Raw genomic sequence first — 20,903 nt, forward strand, 5'->3', positions numbered from 1 at the left:
TTCAATGTGGTTGATTTACTACAGGTAAATAATCTGCTCTTGGCAAGTGCACTTGCTCCAGGGCCTAGTAAATGAGGTAAAACTTCATTTTACAAAGAACACCCAATCACATGCAAGGAAAAAAAACAATATTTTTTTTCTTGCACATTATTGAATGATGTAATTCAGCAGAGCTCCCCCTCATTGACTAAACTCTGGAGCAACTGCACTTGCAAAGTGCACATTCTGCCCTAATGATGGCCAGAAAGAATGTTCTGACAAATTATTTTTCTACTAATGTTCAAAAAATAATTTAAATATAGCCATGGTTAGATTTTACGGCTTAAACATGATTTCACTGACTTAACTCTTACATGTTTTATGCTTCTATTTGAATTTTATGATTTTTATGTTGGTGATTTAAGCTTCTCAGATTATGTTACCCTATTATGTTACCCTCCTTCATGAAGTCTCAGTTTTCCAACTTCACACTGAGCAATAGGATGCTCATTCAAACTGTTGTATTAATCATACAAAACGGAGGCATTTAACAGTGAATGGAAAAACTTTTGTATGGCAGGGGATTTGACCTCAGAGCTTGATGTGGACATCTAACTGCTGGAGTTCAATGGAGATGAAAGAAAATAGTGGGTGTTCTAACCTGACACACTCACTGAGCTACTAAAAGAGGGTAAAACTGTCAATTAACAAAGATTTTAGTTTTTTTTTCATGTAATAATGAGGGTTCCTTTTGTTGTTGGTGTCTTATATCAGACCTGTGATCAGGCAGGAGGCAATAGGAAGGTCAAATTTCCTGACACGTGTTGCTTGCTCAGACTGCCTGCTTTGTAGTAAATTACAGTAAAACATTTTCCAATTTCAAGCTTGTAGACTGCAAACTGAAACCTGCATCTCATTTTTAGTGTTCCTGAGATGTTCATTTTCACGCCATAATTTGTTTTCCATAACTTGTTTCTTTAGCTGGCATGATGTTATTCATTGGAGCACATTTTTATGAAATTCCTTTCAAAGCATTGTCTGAATGTGAGATAAAAGCAGGGCTAGCAGATGTAGCAACACCTACTCAGTCTTGCATCCTCAAAGTAATCAGCTCTGTTGCTAGAAGTTATTGTACAGTTGCAAGAAAAAGTATGTGAACCCCTTGGGATTATGTGGATTTTTGCATGAATTGGGCATAAAATGTGCTCTGAACATCATCTAAGTCACAAGAATAGAAGAACACAGTCTGCTGAACATAATACTACACAAACATTAGATGTTGCCATGGTTTAATTGCACATAACATGTAAACATTCACAGTGCAGGGGTTCACATACTTTTTCTTGCAACTGTATATATCAATCAGAAAATGTAGTGGGGCTTCACATTTTTGCTTTAGGGCTCAGAGGAATTTTTGAAATCCTGCAGTACTCACAAAGCCAATAGGGTCCAGTGGTTGTATTAAAATGTTCCAAAGTGATGATGTGTTAGGGAATGCATACTACATACTGTATCTCAACACTCCTTTCTTATTGGGTAACTTCTGCACATCTCCATAGGTACCATGTACATCGCAGCTAGGGATCTATCCGACTTCAAGGACTTCTGCATTTACTGTTATTTTGAAGTAGTTTGACACTGTTGATGCTGCTAATAAAAGTGGGGAGTCTATTATATTAGGCTAGTCCTCCTAATGTCTTTATCAGTATTAAAGTAGAACTATAGGCAAAACTTCATTTTTTTTTTTCATTTTGGATAAAGCAAGGGAGGGTTATAGTACCTGTTAGATTCTTTTTTTTCCACCACCTGTGTCCCAATGGGGGAGATTTCTCTTCACTTCCTGTCTCCTAGACAAACAGAAAGTGAGAGAAAATCCATGCAAATTAAAGGAATTCCTTGGGGAGCCCCAGGTCACCAGCACTAATGTCCCCATTTGGAGATTTCCCCTCTATTACTTTTCTGGGGACAACCCAAAGTTAGGGATTTTATATTACTTTCACTTTTAATGATAATGGTAAGCAGGACAAATAGGGTGAATCTCCTTAAAGGGAGCACAGACAGCAATAAAACCTCACAGGTGTTATAAACCCTTTGTACTCTAAACATGCAAATGTGAATGGCTTGATGTAAATCATTTTATCATTATTAATGTTTTACATAGGTTGAAAAAAGACAAAAGTCCATCTAGTTCATAGGTGTCAAACTGGCAGCCCTCCAGCTGTTGCAAAAACTACAAGTCCCTTGAGGCATTGCCAGATTGACAGTTACAAGCATGACTCCCAAAGGCAGAGGCATGATGGGGCAGCTGGAGGGCCGCCAATTTGACACCCCTGAACTAGTTCAACCAACAGAAAAAATACATAGTAAAACTCCATATACTGAATCCTATACCCACAGTTGACCCAGAGGAAGGCGAAAAAAAATCTTATGGTGCATGGCCCAATTTGCTTCACTGGGGGTGGAGGGGATTTCTTCATTTATACTCCAGAAGGCAGTCATAATCCTTGGATCAGCAATCTCTACCTAGGCATATTAGTATCCAGTTATATTTTGTGTATTTAGGAACGCAACAAACTGTTTTTAAAAAAAAAAAAAAATCTATTGAGCTGAATGGATAGATTTCTCCATATCCGCGCAAATGTATGAAAAATAGAATGGATAAATCTATAAATGTGAACAATTGAAATCCCTAAAATTTTGTTTTTTCACAAATAAAAATAAAAAAAAAACAAATGTAATATAAGACTGGAAACTGCTCATCATCAGATTCAAACAAAAGTCCAGAATGGTAAAGAAAAACCTCAAAGGTTTGATCGCACTTTCATACACTTATCAAATAAATGTGATAATAGATGAAACAATGTGCAATCATAAATTCACTAATTAAATTTACAAATAAACTTTCCATATAAACTTCAATGAAGTCCAAATAGTGAGCAGTGCAAATAGTCAATTGGATATACAGTACTACTGAGTCCTTTTAAAGATGCAGGAGTGATGTTTTACCAATCAGTCCTTACATTTACCCCTCTCTATATAAAGTGGATTAAAGGTCCTTTGGAGTACAACAGATATTTGTGGCAAAGACCATTGGTTACTGAGCAAGTGAGTGTTGACTTCTTTTTAATTAAGGGAGTCAATACCCTCTGGTGAGTACGATGTGTCTCTGTGCAGTGGAAAGGAGAAGCACAGTATATGGTGGCACAGATTCATCACTTTTTCTGTGATTTATTTTTGCACCTCTCACTATTTAGACTTTATTGAGGTCTATATGGACAATTATTTGTAAATTTATTTGTGAATTTATGTTTACACATTTTCAACTATTATCATATTTATTTGCTAAGTGTATGAAAGTGCAGTCAATCCTTTGAGGTTTTTGTTTACTCTAATCTACTGAGCTGGCTAGAAAAAATATTTTAAATATTCTATTTCTAGTAAAATTTTTACAATCCATTTTACATTTTCTGCCTTGCTTTCTGCTTTGAAGTGTTACACAATAGTCTAATAGCCAAGCTATTAGACAGTCAATTTACTACCAGTGTGGCTACTTATCTCTAAATTGGAACTTTGGTCAAATAGTTTGCAGGTATAGCTGTGTAAAACAGTAAAAATAAATACTATACTGTATAAAAATCCAGTAATAAACTGTCTCATCCTGCTCTGCACATGCTCAGTTGCTCTCTATTTTTCAGCACTGTGCCAAATATCACAGCCATTAGAGGTCAATCTGCTGACATCCTAAAGATTTACTGCTGCTCAGGGGCTCTGGGCCTCAGCAAAATAGTGGCCTCCAGCACGAAGAAACAGGATCAATGCTGGAGGCAATTTATAGCACAAACTAATTTGGTACCATAATTAATAATGCGGAATGTATGTTCCTTGCTAAAGAACGTTATTTTTTATAAGGTTGTAATGGGTAAGGTTCCACTTTGTGTACAGCGAGTTCAATGACTCATAGACCTGCATCGTGACAGGAATGAAATAAAGCACAATTCTTTAACACTGCATGGTAGGAAGCAATGCCTACATATGTGAAGAGAAAATATGCCTGCCTCAAATATATAAGAAATACCAACCATACACACATTTTTACCCAGTGATAAGATTATTTGCAAGATAATCCTTTACATGTTTATTTTTATTTTCAAAATTTTTTGTTTGCTTTAAAATTCATGTAAATTTTTTACAGCCTTACCATTTCTACATTTTCTTATACTAATGTTTTACAACGTTTCAGACTGATTTAGCCACTTAAATTTAGAACAGAAAAGATTTTCTTCTATTCATCCTTATACACCCATCCCCAAATTAGTTTCTTGAATGTCTTCCCGACCACAGTGGTTTGAAGATTAGTTTCGCTTAGCATGCCTTCCTGAGTTGGAACTATTGAAGCTCATTGATGTATGATTGTCTTGCTGTGCAACAGTAGACTGAGGTAATTAGACATGGCAGGTCAGCTGTCACATTAGGAAAAGAACACTTTTCTGATTGTTTTATTTTTGGACACCTAGTGTGACGTCGGAAGTTGTTTCTCAGTCACAAGATGTACTACTAGTGTTTTCCTGGAAATATTTTGTATTCCCATTTAATTAAACTCTGCTGGTTACATGCTTTGGGTATGTTCTGTTAAAATAATTGTTTTTCTGAGCCTATAGGTTGTGATTGCTGTCTATAGAAGCCATCTACCGTATTTTCCGGTGTATAAGACGACTGGGCGTATAAGACGACCCCCTACTTTTCCTGTTTAAAATGTAGTGTTTGGGCTATACTCGCTGTATAAGACTACACCTCTTCCAGTGCACACCAGTGGGAAGAATCGTGCCCCATCATTGGTGTCAGTGGGAGGAATAGTGCCCCATCATTAGTATCAGTGGCAGGAATAGTACCCCATCATTGGTGTCAGTGGAAGGAATAGTGTTCCATCATTAGTATCAGTGGGGGGAATAGTGCCCCATCATTGGTGTCAGTGGAAGGAATATTGCCCCATAATTGGTATCAGTGGGAGGAATAGTGTCCCATCATTGGTGTCAGTGGGAGGAATAGTGCCCCATCATTGGTATCAGTGGCAGGAATAGTGCCCCATCATTAGTATTATTGGGGGGAATAGCACCCCATCATTGGTGTCAGTGGAATAGTGCCCCATCTTTGGTGTCAGTGGGAGGAATAGTGCCCCATCATTGGTGTCAGTGGGGGGGGAGGAATAGTGCCCCATCGTTGGTGTCAGTGGGGGGGGAAGAATAGTATCCCATCATTGGTGTCAGTGGGGGGTGGAATAGTGCCCCATCATTGGTGTCAGTGGGGGGTGGAATAGTGCCCCATCATTGGTGTCAGTGGGGGGGAGGAATAGTGCCCCATCGTTGGTGTCAGTGGGGGGGAGGAAAAGTGCCCCATCGTTGGTGTCAGTGGGAGGAATAATGCCCCATCATTGGTATCAGTGACACCAACGATGGGGCACTATTCCTCCCACTGACACTTGCTGACCTCTGTTCCAGTACGGTGCTGCTGCAGCCAGCATATGTGGTTGCAGCAGCACCTAAGCACGGCACACTTACCTGCATCTCCACTCGATTTTCGCGGGGCTGCTCAGCTCCGCCTCCTCGCCGGTGATTGGCCGCCTGTGTGCCTTTCCTGAGCTACAGTTCTGGTGGCCAATCACCGGTGAGGAGGCGGAGCCGAGCAGCCACGTGAACATCCAATGGACGAACCGAAGGAAGGAGCAGCCGCGCTTCCTGGACCGGATCGTCGTGGGACCTGAGCCAGGTAAGAGACAGCAGCCCCTGCCCACCCCTGTACTTGGTGTCCCTTCTGTTGGAAGGGGGGGGCGGCGGCGTTACCGCGCCGCCCCCCTAAAAAGTGTCAGCATGCCGTTACCGGCGTATAAGACGACCCCCGACTTTTGAGAAGATTTTCAAGGGGTAAAAAGTCGTCTTATACGCCGGAAAATACGGTAGTATACATTTTATATTACAATGGTATTGTGGTTGCTATAGACACCCGTTTCTTGAGTTATTAATTTGAAATGCAACCATTATTTTTATATTTGGTGAAAAGCCATGGCTTGCTGTGGTAGAACAGGTCTTTAATAAGCCACAGGGAGCTTAAAGGCAGTGAAAAAATGGCTTTGGTAAGCCTTTGTTGTAGAGCAGGTCGTGTAATCACAAAGTCACTAAGGGCCATATTTCTAGGGTTTAACACTAGCAAATCATAAAATACCAGTGTTTTATCAGATGTGACCGTATTCTTTCTACTGCATAAATAATAAATAAATATATATATATGTGTGTATATATATATATATATATATATATATGTATATATATATAAATTTTTACCTGTATTTATATAATTTCCAAATTAACATTTTATACAGGGTGGTGCGCCCATGACAATGTAGATTCCTAAAGCAAAAATATCAGAAATGTTTTGCTTTCAGACTCCTAATGGAAACTTCATGAGGAGCAAATACATGAATGTATGAAGTATGAACAGAGCAGGCAGAGTGGGGCTAAGAACTGCTTTATCTGGCTTATTTAGCTGTGTGCAGAGTCTGCTGGAAGATGGACATTCTTGGAGTGTTGATCTCCTGTGTCCTCCAAAGCACTCAGCGGTTCATCTTTACAGGATGTGGTATTGTCATATAGATAAGAAAATGAACCATGGAGTACTACAAAAGCACAAGAGATTGACACTCTGAGAAACTTCGATTTTCCAGCATACTTCAGGAAGCAGTTCCTCAATGGACCAGCACTGGAAGCAGGAGAGATAAGTATTTACATTCTTTTTTTTTTTTTTTTGGTAACAGGATTATTGGTAATTGTAGACTGGTGAAAGAGTTGGTTTCACCTCTCTGGAGGTATTCCCGAGTGTAGCTCGGGGTAAAGTTTCAGCACCACAAGCGGTAACCCTGAGCTACACTCAGGAATACACTGCAGCGTTGCTTCGGGATCTCTTCTTCACTTTCCTTGTCCTTCACTTCTGCGATGTCCCTCCTGCAGTGTCCCCTGCAATGTCCTCCTGCCGATGCTGGCATCTGTCTTTTGGGTTCCGTTCCCTGCAACGTCAGGACGTACGGGGGACAGAACTGGCGGGAAATTTGAAAGTTGTAAAAGTGACATTCTCTAAATTCACTAAAATCACATAGTAAAACATTACTGTTTCAAACCATTTCACATACATTTTGTCCCTAGTGCTTTGTCCTGTGCCCTGCCTGCATTTTTACTGTTCTTTCTGCCTGGAAACTGAGAAACGTCCATGGCGTCCAAAAAGCGTCCCTTTAGGTCAAAAGCGGTTTTAGACCAGCTAGAGAACAGCGATAGTAAATTAAAACCACTTGCAGAATTGAGTGATAATGATTCATGGGGGAAATTCATCATCAGACACTGAAAACGATTTTGCGACTTTGCTCAGTGATGTGCGAACTTGGCGCTATATTTCAAATTTCAGTGTTTTTGGTTTGATTATATTATTGAATAAATTTATTATTATTATTTTTTATGATTATTTATTAAATTATAATTTATGATTTCGTGTTTCAAATTTTATCCTACCCGGGATGTTTACTAGACTCTTGTTCAGACAGATTTCAGTGAGTTATTCCTAAAAATTACAGGCCTATAATAAAAAAAAATACATATTTCCATGCAAAAAAATGTACCGCTTTGAGCACAAAAATATGGACATAATCAGACTGCTAGGGAGGTTAATAGAGAACACTGGATCACTGATATTAGTGCCTGCATTTAGAGTAACTTACAATCCCCATAGTAAAAATAAGATTTAGGCTGACCCCCTGGTTAGGCCTGTTATTCCTGATTCCAGTCCGGCTGCTGGTCAATTTGTTTTGTTTATTTTTACAGCTGTAGCAATATCTTAATGCTTGTAGTAAAACTCTATCCTGTGCTTTTTTTCCTCTAGTAATTTTGGGCCTTGTCGTAAAAATTGGCCTGCTGCTGGTCAGTTTTTTGTTGCTGTGGCATCTGAGGTCTCTTAATTCCTGTACTGGAACTCCTGTCTGTACTCTTCGGGGTTGATTTACTAAAACTGGAGAGTGAAAAATCTGGTAGAGCTGTGCATGGTAGCCAATCAGCTGCTAACTTTTAGCTTGTTCAATCAATCAGCAAACCAAACCTATTATGGCTCATTACAGATGTAGGTAGGAAAGTAAAAGAGAAAAAAAACAGGATATAGGAGACAGAAGATGTAGATGATGGTGTAATAGTGTAGAGAAGTATATAAAAAACATACAAAAAAGAGTGCTGCAAAAGCACAGAAAGAGGAGGAAATCGCTAAATCCACTAAGAAAGGAGACAAAACCTTTAGGTACAGTATATAAGTGACGGGAAAAAAAGATACCTTAGGATCATATAAATGAAAACTGTTAAAATATTTTTGTTGGGGGAGACCATCCAAAGCAGTGAGCCCAAGCTGACAGGGAGAAGAACTGTTCGTAAACAAAACAGTTCTCCTCCCCATCAGAGATCATCGGAAATCACCGGGTGTCGGTGAGTAGTCACCGGCCGGGACCCGATGACTGACAACCGGGCCGCAAATGGCGGTGCGTGTAGGGCTCGCGCGCCCTCTGCCCAGAGATGCGAAATCACGTATATATACGTGATTTTGTGCACCCGTTCCACCCTGTAGCAATATAACTGCTATAGGGCAGAGGGGAAGCAGTTAACTACTTCCCGTCCGGCCCGTGTACATAAACAGCTGGACGGGAGCAGTGCCGAAGTGGGTAGCCATTTATAAATGGCCACCCACATTCACTGCCAGTGCGTGCTCCCTGGGAGCGTGTGCACCGCGATCCGGTGCCCATTGTGTCTGGACCGCTGTACATGACCTCTGTGTGAGGTCTCGATCATGTGATCACGAATTGGCCAATCAGTGATCACATGAATAGTAGTAAACAAGATGTCACTGCCTGACATCATTGCTTTCTACTAGTGAAATCTGTGAATGATCACAGAGCTCACATGGTACAAGGCTATTCACAACAGCCTTGTGCCATGTGACAAGCTGTGACCAATCACAGCTCTCACAGTATTTCTCAATGACTGCAAGAATGCAGCCAGAGAGAAGGAGAAATGATTGCTTTTACAGCCTTTGTGTGTAAAAGCAATCAGTGTAAAAAAAAACTTAATCACCCCCACAAGTAGTACAGTGTCACTATGGTGACACTGTACTGCTAGGGTGACAGTATGTTTATAAAACATTAATAATAATAAATTAAAAAAAATAAAATGTAAACTTTTTTTCAAAATTTATAATTTTTGGTTATAAACTAATTTGGGTTATTTTTTTTACTAAAAAGATAGCTAAATACATTTTGGCCAAGATTTATGAGGAAAGATTATTTGTAAAATATTATAAGAAAAACACTTTTTTTTTCAAAATGTTTGGATGTTTTCATTTATATAGCAAATAAATTAAAATCCCAGTGGTGAATAAATACCACCAAAATAAAGTTTTATCTGTCTCAAAAAATTGCTAAATAATTAATATGGGTACAGTGTTGCATGACTGTGCAATTGTCATTCAAAGTGTGATGGCACTGAAAGCATGGACAGGAAGGGGGTGAAACTGTCCGGACCTGAAATGGTTAAAACATCACTTTTAACAGGAGAAATTCCCATGACTGGCGGACAGCTAAAATATTACCTATCCAGAATAACGGTCGTAAGGAAGACGCTGGCAACTACAGGAAATTTATTTAACATCTGTAGTAGTAAAATTAATGGGATAATGCCTAAAAAGAAGAATCGATAAGCATTTAAAACCACTCAACTTGCTGGACCCAAACCATCATGCTTTACTGAAGGCAGATCATGTCAAACTAATCTAATAATATTTTTGACTATACAGTAAAACAAATGTTTTGGAAAGGGGAGGGGGTGCTGTAGGCATATCTTGAAAAATATCTTCAGTAAAACATTTTATACAGTTTTACATAAACATCTCATTAAAAAATTGTACAAGTTATTACTGAACTCTTGGGTGATCCAACATATATGCAGTTGGCTAAAGGATAGATGTTAGAATGTGGTTGTACATGGGGTTTATTCAGAACAGATACCAGTCAACAGTGGCATACCACAAGGCTCTGTATGTTGTTATATTTAGTCTGTTTGAATGTGATCTAACGGAAGGTTTTGCTGGGCAAAGTATATCTTTTTCTGATGACCCAAAGATGTGCATAATTTGGCATTGCTGGAAGATTGGGCAAAGCAATACAAACTACAGTTCAATCTTTATATATGCAAAATAATGCACTTAGGAAAAATTATTGGGGGTACAGTGTTGGCCAGAACTACAGTGATAAAATATTTGGGGTGCTTATTTCAAATTATTGCAAATTGAGCAAAGAGTGTAGTCAGGCAGTGAGGAAAGTGAGCAGAATTCTGGGGTGTATCATTGGAGGGGTCACTAGCAGGAGAAAGAGGGTCCTGATTCCCCTTTATAGATCTGTAGTTAAACTTCTTTTAGAATATCAGATCTGGAGACCTTGCCTATAAAAAGATATTGACAAAACAGAACAAGTTCAGAAACAGACAACAAAAATGGTTAAAGGTCTGAGGGACAAACATAGCAGGAAAAACTGCTGGAGCTTAACATGTACAGGCTTAACCACTTCCAGTCCAGCCCATGTAGATAAACGGCCAGACGGGAGCAGTGCAGGAGCAGGTTGCCATTTATAAACATCCTCCCGCATTCCCTACCTGTGCGCTCTCCCTGGGAGCGTGCGGCAGCGCGATCTGGTGCCTACTGTGTTCTCCAGACACAGCGGAACACTGATCGCTGTAAGGGACCTCTGTGTGAGGTCCCTATCATGTGATCACTGATTGCCCAATCAGTGATCACATGAATAGCAGTAAGCAAAATGTCACTTCTGACATCATTGCTTGCTACTAGTGAAATCTGTGAATGATCACAGAGGTCACATGGTACAAGGCTATTCACAACAGCCTTGTACCATGTGACAAGCTGTGACCAATCACAGCTCTCACAGTATTTCTCAATGGCTGCAAGAATGCAGCTAGAGAGAAGGGGAATTATTGCTTTTACAGCCTTTGAGTGTAAAAGCAATCAGTGTACAAAAAGTAAAAAAAAATTTCATCACCCCCACAAGTAGTACAGTGTCACTATGGTGACACTGCATTGCTAGGGTGACAGTATGTGAAAAAAAAACATAATATAAAAATGGAAAAAAATTTTTAAAACAATTATAATTTTTGGTTATAAACGAATTATCGTTTTTTTTGTTTTTTTTTACTAAAAAGATAGCTGAATACATTTTGGCCAAGATTTATGAAGAAAGATTGATTATCTGCAAAAAACCCCACTTTTTTCAAAATTTTTGGACATTTTCATTTATATAGCAAAAAAATAAAAATCCCAGTGGTGAATAAATACCACCAAACTAAAGTTTTATCTGTCTCAAAAAAATGCTAAAAAATTAATATGGGTACAGTGTTGCATGACCGCTCAATTGTTATTCAAAGTGTGATAGCACTGAAAGCTGAAAATTGGCCTGGACAGGAAGGGGGTGAAAGTGTAGAGACTTGAAGTGGTTAATGGAACAAAGGGAAAGGGGGGACATGACTGTGATCTTTAAATACTTGAAGGGTGTCGATAATGTTCAGGAGGGTAAAATCAAGAACACATGGACATTGTCTCAAATTAGTCAAAAGTTCAAAATGAATCTTGGAAAGTTCTAGGCAGGCCATATATTATGCAATTTTCTTTCCTTCAACCAAAGGTTGCTCTATTCCCCCCTATTAACACAGTTTGTGTTGACAGGGGATTCCCTCCTGCAGCGCTATTGTGTTCTGCCAGCAGGGAGCACAAGAAGGCTTCCCCACGGGCAGAATACAATGATCACAGCTGGCTGTTATGACCACTGGCAGTGACTGAAAAAAAATTGACAGGCTGGTTGTACTGAAGTCAATCGATTAACTTCAGTACAACCAACTTGCCCATAAACCGATCACAAATTGGATGGAAAATTGTTCGGCTTTATTATACAGAAAGTGTGGTTGGTGCTTGGAACAGACGTCCAGCAGAGGCAATAAGTATTGTCATCAGTAAATGAATTTAAACATGCTTGGGACAAACAGATCTGCTTTGGACTTGGACTAAGAACAAAATTTGTTTCAATATTTTTATTTAATTTTTTTCAGAGACAAACAAGGAAATGATTTACTGTTCGTTTATACAATATTGCAATACAATGTAAATTAGTTGAGAATTGTTTGTTTTACTCCACTCACTGGGTGGTGGTGGTATTGGTCTTATTAGCAATATCATCAGAGGTATTCATATGTGTATAATGAACCTTGGTGAAGAGCTTGGGATGTTAGGGGAGTATTGATAGGGGAGATGAGGAAAGTAGGGAGTAGAGAAGGGAAGATATAACTGGGTGGATGAGGATATACCAGTCTAGGTTTAGGAGGTAATTTTGTATGCTTTATCGTCATCCGGGTTGTACAGAGCATTTTGGGTGTTTTAACCATCGGGCCCATTGATGATTGAATTTATGTTGAGAGGAAGTGTTGATTGCGGATTTTTTCTCCATTTCACATTGGGCGTTGAGGTCTGTAATTAGTGAAGTAAGTGAGGGGACATTATTTGTGTTCCATAATCTGGTAATATTTATCTTGGCAGTGAAAAGTGTGTGGGTAATGATTGTTCGGGAGTGAAGAGGGAATTTCTCAATCCCAATATGTAGAAGTGCCAGTGAGGGATTCGGGATTATCGAAATTTTGGTTATGTCAGATAATAATTGGAAGATAGTATTCCAGAATGATCTAAGTGATTTACATGACCAAAGAATATGTAGCGTGGAGCCTGTCTCACTGCATTGTCTCCAGCATGTTGAGGACTGTTTCGGGTAGTAGAGGGAAAGTTTGAACAGGGTCAGGTACCATTGGTGAAGTATTTTTAGATATGACTCCCAGTGGGAGCTGCATCGGGTAGCTTTATAGGTAATGTTGAAGGTGTTTTCCCAACATTGTAAAGTTATTCGTTCTGATAAGATTTTTTCCCAGTTGGTTAGGGAAGTTGTTTGTAATGTGAATTGTAAGTTTGTGAGGTATGTGTAAAAGGTGGAGATACCCTCACCTGGGTATTGAGGTTTGGTGAAGAAGAGGTAGGCTGTAATTGGAATCTCCGTGGTGTGGGGTAAGATTGTTGTTTGTAGACAATGAGCAATTTGTAAGTATGTGAAGTGTTCAGCAGTAGGGAGATTATATTTGGTTTGGAGATTTTGGAAGGGGCATATAGACTGGTTGGTGTAGAGGTCTGTTATATTAGTTATACCTTGTTTTACCCATTGAGATAGTTCTAAAGGTGGTATAAGGAGGTGTAATATATTAGTTGGGGTAGGGATATGTTTGATGTCCTTGAATTTAGTAGATAGGAGGTCATGCCAGGCTTGTAAAGAAGCTTGTATGCAAGGGTGTTTTATTTGGTATTCTATTCGATTGGTTGGTGGAGTTAGGACTATATTTTGGGGTTTCAGCGGGTGAAAAGGAAGGGTTTCCATTGTGGACCAAATTTTTTCCTTTGGGTTCCACCAAAAGTTTATTTGATCTAGAAGAGTAGCGGTGTAGTAAGACTTGAGGTGTGGGAGTCCTGCTCCTCCCTTAGATGTAGGGTGTATTAGGAGATTGGTGGTGCATCTGGGTTTTTTAGAATTCCATAGGAACTTTGTGAGAATTGTTTGTAGGCTAGAGAAGAATGAGTTAGGAATTGGTATAGGGAGTGTACAGAATATGTATAAGATTTTGGGCAGGATGTACATTTTCAGGGTTGCCATTCGTCCTAGTTTGGAGAGTTCTGAGGTGCGAAGTGTGGTAAGTTCTCGGGGAATAGTTTCAAGTAATGTTTTATGGTTTGCGGTGTATAGTTGGTCCGTCATTGGTGTGAGTCTGATTCCTAAATGTGGAATGTTATTCCTTTCTCATGAGAATGGGAATTGTTTGGTTAGCAGAGTTTGGAGTTGGGGTGAGATGCGAAAGTTCAGTATGGAAGATTTGGGTTTGTTGAGTTTGTAGTATGAGACTGTTGAGTAGGTATAGAGGTGTGTGCGAATCGTTTTAAGGGACGTTTTTGGGTTGGTCACCAATAATATAATATCATCTGCAAATAGACTGATTTTGTGTTCCATGTTGAGGTGTTTGATTCCTGTAAATGACCGGTCCTCTCTGAATTTGGATGCTAGGGGTTCAATAAGAAGTGCAAATATTATCGGGGAAAGTGGACAGCCTTGTCTGGTGCCGTTAGTGATGTCAAAAGGGTCAGATAATGTACCATCTGTCAATACTCTGGCAGAGGGATGTGAATATAGTGATAGGATGGCATTTAACATTCCAACCTGTGATACCAAATTTTTGAAAAGTAAGTTGCATAAATTGCCAGTGTATCCAGTCGAATGCTTTCTCTGCATCTAAAGATAGGAGTAAGGAGGGTTTTTTGGTGTTTTCTAAGTTGTGCAGGAGGGAATAAGTCTTCTGGTAGCGTCGGGTGCTTGGCCACCTGGGATGAAACCTACTTGGTCCGGGTGAATTAAGGTGGGGAGGTATGGGAGAATTCTTCGGGATATGATTTTTGCATATAGTTTTATGTTGGTATTAAGTAAGGAGATTGGCCTGTAGTTTTGGACAAGTTGTGGGTCCAGGGGCAGACTGACAACTCATGGGGGATCATGGGGCCCCTGTGCCCTTGCTCAAACTCAAAAAAGCCTATGAAAAAGGTACTAGGGGCATCTCATGGGGCCCCCTACTGACCCTGGGCCCTCGGGCAGTGCCTGAGTTTCCAAATGGTCAGTCCGCCCCTGTGTGGGTCTTTGCCAGGTTTTGGTATAGTCATTATGATGGATTGTAGCATGTCTTTAGGGAATGAACTTGTGATGGCAGCATGGTTGAAGAGTCTGGTCAGGTATGGTGATAGGTCTGTGGAGAATTGTTTATAATATTCATTAGTGTATCCATCATTTCCTGGAGATTTGTTGAGTGTAGTGTTTTAATGGTTGTTTCTATTTCCTTGGGGGAAATTGGGAGGGAGATGGCGTTGAGTTGGGCTGGGGAAAGTTGAGGGAGGTTGGTCGTGTGTAGAAATTGTTGTATGGATGCGGTTGTTGGTTGAGTAGTGTCTGGATAATTTTTGAGATCACATAGGTTTTGGTAATATTTTGGAAAGGCGTTAGCTATATTTTGCAGGTTTGTGTTTAGGGTATTCATGGATGGGTGCTTAACCTCCTTGGCGGTATTCCCGAGTGTAGCTCGGGGTAAAGTTTCAGTACCACAAGCGGTAACCCCGAGCTACACTCGGGAATACTACGCGGCGCTGCTCCGCGATTCCTCGATCACTTACCTTGTCCTGCGCTCCCGTGATGTCTCTCCTGCAGTGTCCCCGGCAATGTAATCCGACAGATGCCGGCATCTGTCTTCTTGGTTCCGTCCCCTGCGAGCGTCGGGACGTACGGGGGACAGAACGGCAGGAAATTTGAAAAATAACAAAAAGTGACATTCACTAAAATCACATAGTAAAACATTACTGTATCAAACCATTTCACATACATTTTGTCCCTAGTGCTTTGTCCTGTGTCCTGTTCTTATTGCCTGGAAACTGAGAAACGTCCATGGTGTCCAAAAAGCGTCCCTTTAAGTCAAAAGCGGTTCTAGACCAGCTAGAAAACAGCGATAGTAAATCAGAACCACTTGCAGAATTGAGTGATAATGATTCGTGGGGAAATTTGTCATCAGACACTAAAAACAATTTTGCGACTTTGCTCAGTGATGTGCGAACATGGCGCTATATTTCAAATTTCAGTGTTTTTGGTTTGATTATATTATTGAATTAAATTTATTATTATTATATTATTATTTTTTTATGATTATTTATTAAATTATAATTTATGATTTTGTGTTTCAAGTTTTATCCTACCCAGGGTGTTTAGTAGACTCTTGTGCAAACAGATTTCAGTGAGTTATTCCTAAGAATTACAGGCCTACAATATAAAACGCCAAATTTCCATGCAAAATAATGGTACCGCTTTCAGCACCAAAAATCTGAAATAATCATACCGCCAGGGAGGTTAGTTGAAGCTATTTTGGATTTTAGGCGTTTTTGTTTTATTGTTTTGGATAATAATGAACTGGCTTTATTACCTAGTGAGTAGAATTTTGCCTTAATTTTTTGGAGAATTAGGTCATATTTGTAAAGTAAGAAGGATCTTAATTTGTTTCTATCTGATGTAAGAGAGGAAGAGATTGAAGGATCGGGGATCTTTTGTTTTTTTTCTTTGTTTTGATTGAGGTGAGGAGTTGATCTATTTGTTGGTTTCTATGTTTAGTAATACGGGCGTTTAGTTGTATCAAAATACCGCTCATGTATGCTTTATAAGTAGACCATAGGAAGGGTATAGATAAATCAGGTGCATTGTTAATTTAAAAAAACATTGTGCGCATCTAGTATCTGTTACTTGTAGTCTCGGTTTTTCAATAGGGTTGCGTTCAATCGCCATATTCGGGGTATCAAAGAATATTGGTTGTGGTCAAGAGAGATAGTGATTGGAGCATGGTCTGACCATGTAATGGTGCCAATCTTGGAGAAGGTGACGTGTTGTAAAGTCCATTTATCGGTGATGAAGAAATCAATTCTAGAATAGGATAAATGAGATGGAGAGTAGTAGGTATAGTCCTTTTCTGTGCTGTGTTGACATCTCCAGACATCGTAGAGATCGTTGGAATGGAGGAATTGGTTGAAGGTCTGTTTTGAAGATCTTTTGTTGGATGAAGAGTCCAGAAGAGGATTACCGATAATGTTAAAGTCTCCACCGATAAGTAGTCTGCTCTTCTGTGTTGAGTAATGATGGAGTTAAGTTTATTGAAGAATTGGAGTTGATTGGTATTAGTGCCATAGTTGTTCACCAATGTGTATGGAGTGTCATTGATTTTGCAGATCAATATATGGTAGCAGCCTTGTGGGTCTGCTGTTTCTGAAATGAATTGGAACTGAAGGGAGTCTTATGGCTGTAATAACGCCATTTTTCATTTTAGGGTTTGTTGCCATATATATTGTAGAGAGGTGGATAATGTTGAGTTTAGGAATTTTGGATGAGGCGAAGTGGGTCTCCTGTAGGAATAGGATGTCAGGTTGTATGGAGCGGACTTCTCTCGAGAGTAAGGACCTCTTGAAAGGGGAGTTGAGACCTCGAACATTTAGCAAAGTTATAGTAATCATTTTGTTGATTTGTAGGTGGATTGGATCTTGTAGCAATGGTGTTTCAGATATTGTGGAAGGAAGTGATTTTCCACATGCCGGGGGTGGTGGACCGCCAAATATGTAGCTAGGTGGGCTTGGATTGGTCATAGTTGTGGTAGGAATATTCCATTGTGTAGAGGGGATTGTTGAGAGGGGTGATTCTTGCAACCATTGACTGGTACAGCGGGATAAAAACATGGATAAAAATTATTCATTCTTTCACGTGGTAAAAGTGTATATGCGCCAGTGTATCCCTGGGGACCGCCGCTGGTAGGAATGATGGTTTAGGGATTCTATGTGCGCGGTCTATAGCCAGTTCTACATCTGTGAGGGTAGGGATGAGGTTTTTGATATACTGTTGAATATATGGGACTATGGCATCTATAGTGATGGATTCAGAGATGCCACGGAATTTGATGTTATTTCGCCTGGTGCGATCTTCTAAATCTGCTAATTTGAGATTGATTTCTTCAATGTCGGCTTCATGGTCTGTATGTGCATCGATGAGGTCATTATGTGCAGTACACATTTCTCCTAGCTTGTTCTCGATATGGTGGGTACGTTTTTCTTGTTTTTGAACCGTATTTGAGATAATGATGCTGTCAGGTCATTATGTAGTGTTTGTCACAGAGAAAGAAGCATATTTATCATGGAAATCTCTGTGATAGGTTGGTCAAAAGCAGGATAGGATTCAATTAAAGATAGAGCATTAGCTGTAGGAATTGTAGCTGAGAGAGAAGGTTGTCTGTCAGAAGGTGATTCTGTGTCTGGATTTTGCAGGGTTACTGGTTGTAGGAGACAGAGAGGGAGAGGACTCACCAGGATCTCCTCGGTATAATGATCCCTTCAGTCTGGGGTCCGGATGGTATTCTGCCTGGTGTGCTGCGTTCTCCCCTTCATGTGAGGAGAGGCCGTTTTGCATCTTGGCTGCAGGGGCTGAGTGCAGGGAAGAAATTTGTCATCTTCCCTGGGTGCCCCGGAGTTTTGCGGCGGCGGGTCATATCCTGTTCGGGTTCCATGACCCTTATGTGGCTCTCTGTGGGGTTTATATTCCCTGGGGTCAGAGTGAGCCGCTAACGAGCTGGCGGATGGACGGAGCTCACCTCACTGAACCTCCATCTTCGGAGCCGGCCGCACATACGCCCCTAAGAACAAAATTTAAAAAATGAGATGCTCAGTGGACCACTTGGTATTTTTCTGCATGTATTCTTCTAGATTTCTATTGAAAGCCAGGTTATTACCAGTCAATCAATAACATTTTCATAGTTGACCCTTGCAGAGGGTCATTGCTCTGGGCACCACAGATTATGCTCCAGTGGCTTCCCTGGTTACACCTTTTCCCTTCAGCTGCCATACATCTTATGTTGTAGTGACACACTCCCTTTAAAAATGTTGCTCTATGTCACTTGTTAGCAAAGGTGTTTTTTCTTTTGATACAGGAGCATACAAGAACACCACCCTATAATAGGCACTGTGTACAGCACTCAAATATTAGTCTGTGATAAGAAGTGAAGAGCTGGAACATGTTTCCTAGGAGATAGGGAAATCACTGCTGAAGAAGGAAAACACCACATACTTCAGTGGAGGAATTCTACACAAGCAAAAGTGAAATGCATCGGTTGAAATGAAATGTAAAGCCTGCGGCTGGTCGGCTTTTTCGAAAGATACATGGCATGTTACCATGGTGACTGTCTGAGAGTGACAGAAAAATATAATGCAAATTTACATGCCATTAGTTAAAGAAGTGCGAGATTAATAGTCTGTATTTGAAGTCTAACACATACAAAGACAAAAAGAGAAGAGAAATAAAAATAATAATGGAATCAAATAACCCGTAAGGACTGTAATGTCATCTCTAATGTGCTACTGAAAAATGAGCAAACTGAGCTGCGACATCAGTGAAGCATGAAAAGCATGAAAGGAAATGTGTTTGAACTCTGCAGAAAATCAGCTAATTTTCTTTGTCAGTATATACTAAAAAAGTGCACCCAACAACCTGTATTAAGAGGAAGCTTTCTGCATTGTCCATAAAGGTGGTCTTTTATCAGAATTCATGCACTGGTCAGGGTTTCTTTTTTTGGGCTAGGGGCTACTCAGAGCTTGGACTTATTGGTAAAGATGACATTTAGAGCATCACTGCACAAAAAAGATTTCTGCATTTTTGGGTGGAGTGGCAGCATATGATTCCATTGATTTTCACTGTTGTCAGGGACCATAGTTTGGCTATGACAGGTCAAACCTTTAGCCTTGCTGTTGTTGTCACTGGGCAGTGAGATCTCCTTAAAGTCCTATGTGGAAGCCACCACAAAAGAATAAATAGAAGTCATTCAGCTTACAACAATCGCATCTCATTTGGTAAACTGAGATAAATCTTTGAGCGATTCCATGGGGAATAAGATGGTTTCCCTAAAAAGAACACTGACAGTAGCAAGACCCTTAGGAGGATCAGACCCTATCCAAGTCCACCTTCCTCGCACATTTCAGGTAAAAAAGGGCAAAAGATGCCCTGCTCTTATTTACGTACTACATGGTGCACCCAGTCTGAGCTGGCTGTAATTCTTTTTGAATTTATCACAGCTATTGTGAAAGGGGCACAAATAAGAACTACCTGAATCTGTTGCATGTGTCAGAACTGCTATTGGAACCTATAGGAGAATGATGGCTCAGCGGGACTCTGGTCGATCCAGGTGGGTGTCATGACGTCCTCCCGGATTGCTGCCTTGTGTGCCAGTGGCGCCTTGCTGTGGCGAGATCTGTCACCGGCTGTATCCATAGCACACAGCCGATGACCGTTCTGTGTACCGACCTGTTGCTGGTACATGTGCCCTGATGTGACCAATCTGTTGGGTTAGAACTGATAATGGAACCTGTCAAAGGCTTTCATAAATTAGGCACAAGACTTTCTAATGCACCATTACCACCAGAAAAATGTTGCATATGCTTTTTTATTTCTGAGCAATATTTCACTAATAGTGTTGAACTGCATAGGTTTATTAGGGTAATGCAAAACCCTTGAGATTCAGTTTCTTTATTTAAACCTACAGTAAACATATAAAAAGGAAATATTATGTTACCTTACTGAGAAATATAATGAGTACGGCAGCATCTCTGAAGCAAGTGCAATACCTTTATCTACTGCAATATCCTTTTATTATTTCCCTTGAGAACAAAAGACACCAGAAATAATGAACATGTCAAAAGCAATGTCAAATATAAATAGAACTTATTTTATTTGTAAAGGTGACCTAATATCTATGCCAGAAAAAGCACACAAGTACAGAATATCAGAAAGATCACTAATTTATACCCTGTATATCAGTAGTTTCCAATTGTTTTTTGTTGTGACTAGGAATGTGTGAATCTGCCTTGTTTTTCCTTCTGTTTACTCTTACTACTTTGTCGACATAAAACCTAGTACCCTCCTGGATGATGGCCTTTAATAGTTCCCACTGATTTGTTATTTTACTCCAACCTTGTAATTCATTTTTATGAAATTCCCTTCTCTCAGCAACAGGTGTTCTTTTAAATTTTTATTCTAATATTAAAGACATTTTTTCCTACCTCAGGATTGGGTAATCGATACTCATTTGTTAGTATTAGATCTAGAAAATTGTCTCCTCTGGGTGGAAATATTTTTTTTTTATTCTTTTTATTTGGTT

At 39.8% G+C, this 20,903-nt stretch overlaps 1 protein-coding gene and 1 long non-coding RNA gene across 4 annotated transcripts in view; one reads left to right on the top strand and one right to left on the bottom strand.

Annotated features, from left to right (window-relative positions):
- CNKSR2 (connector enhancer of kinase suppressor of Ras 2) overlaps positions 1 to 20,903 on the top strand; it is a 426,708-nt gene that overhangs the window by 370,763 nt on the left and 35,042 nt on the right. The gene's annotated exons all lie outside the window — the stretch shown is intronic.
- Positions 12,115 to 20,903, bottom strand: part of LOC149442492 (uncharacterized) — a 104,862-nt gene continuing 96,073 nt past the window's right edge. The window contains exon 2 of the long non-coding RNA XR_016306718.1: positions 12,115 to 18,389. This is a non-coding gene — a long non-coding RNA (uncharacterized LOC149442492). The remainder of the gene's footprint in view (positions 18,390 to 20,903) is intronic.

The sequence above is a fragment of the Staurois parvus genome, unplaced genomic scaffold (assembly GCF_062004578.1).
Source record: "Staurois parvus isolate SC_StPar_1 unplaced genomic scaffold, SC_StPar_1.0 ptg000884l, whole genome shotgun sequence".
NCBI lineage: Eukaryota > Metazoa > Chordata > Amphibia > Anura > Ranidae > Staurois > Staurois parvus.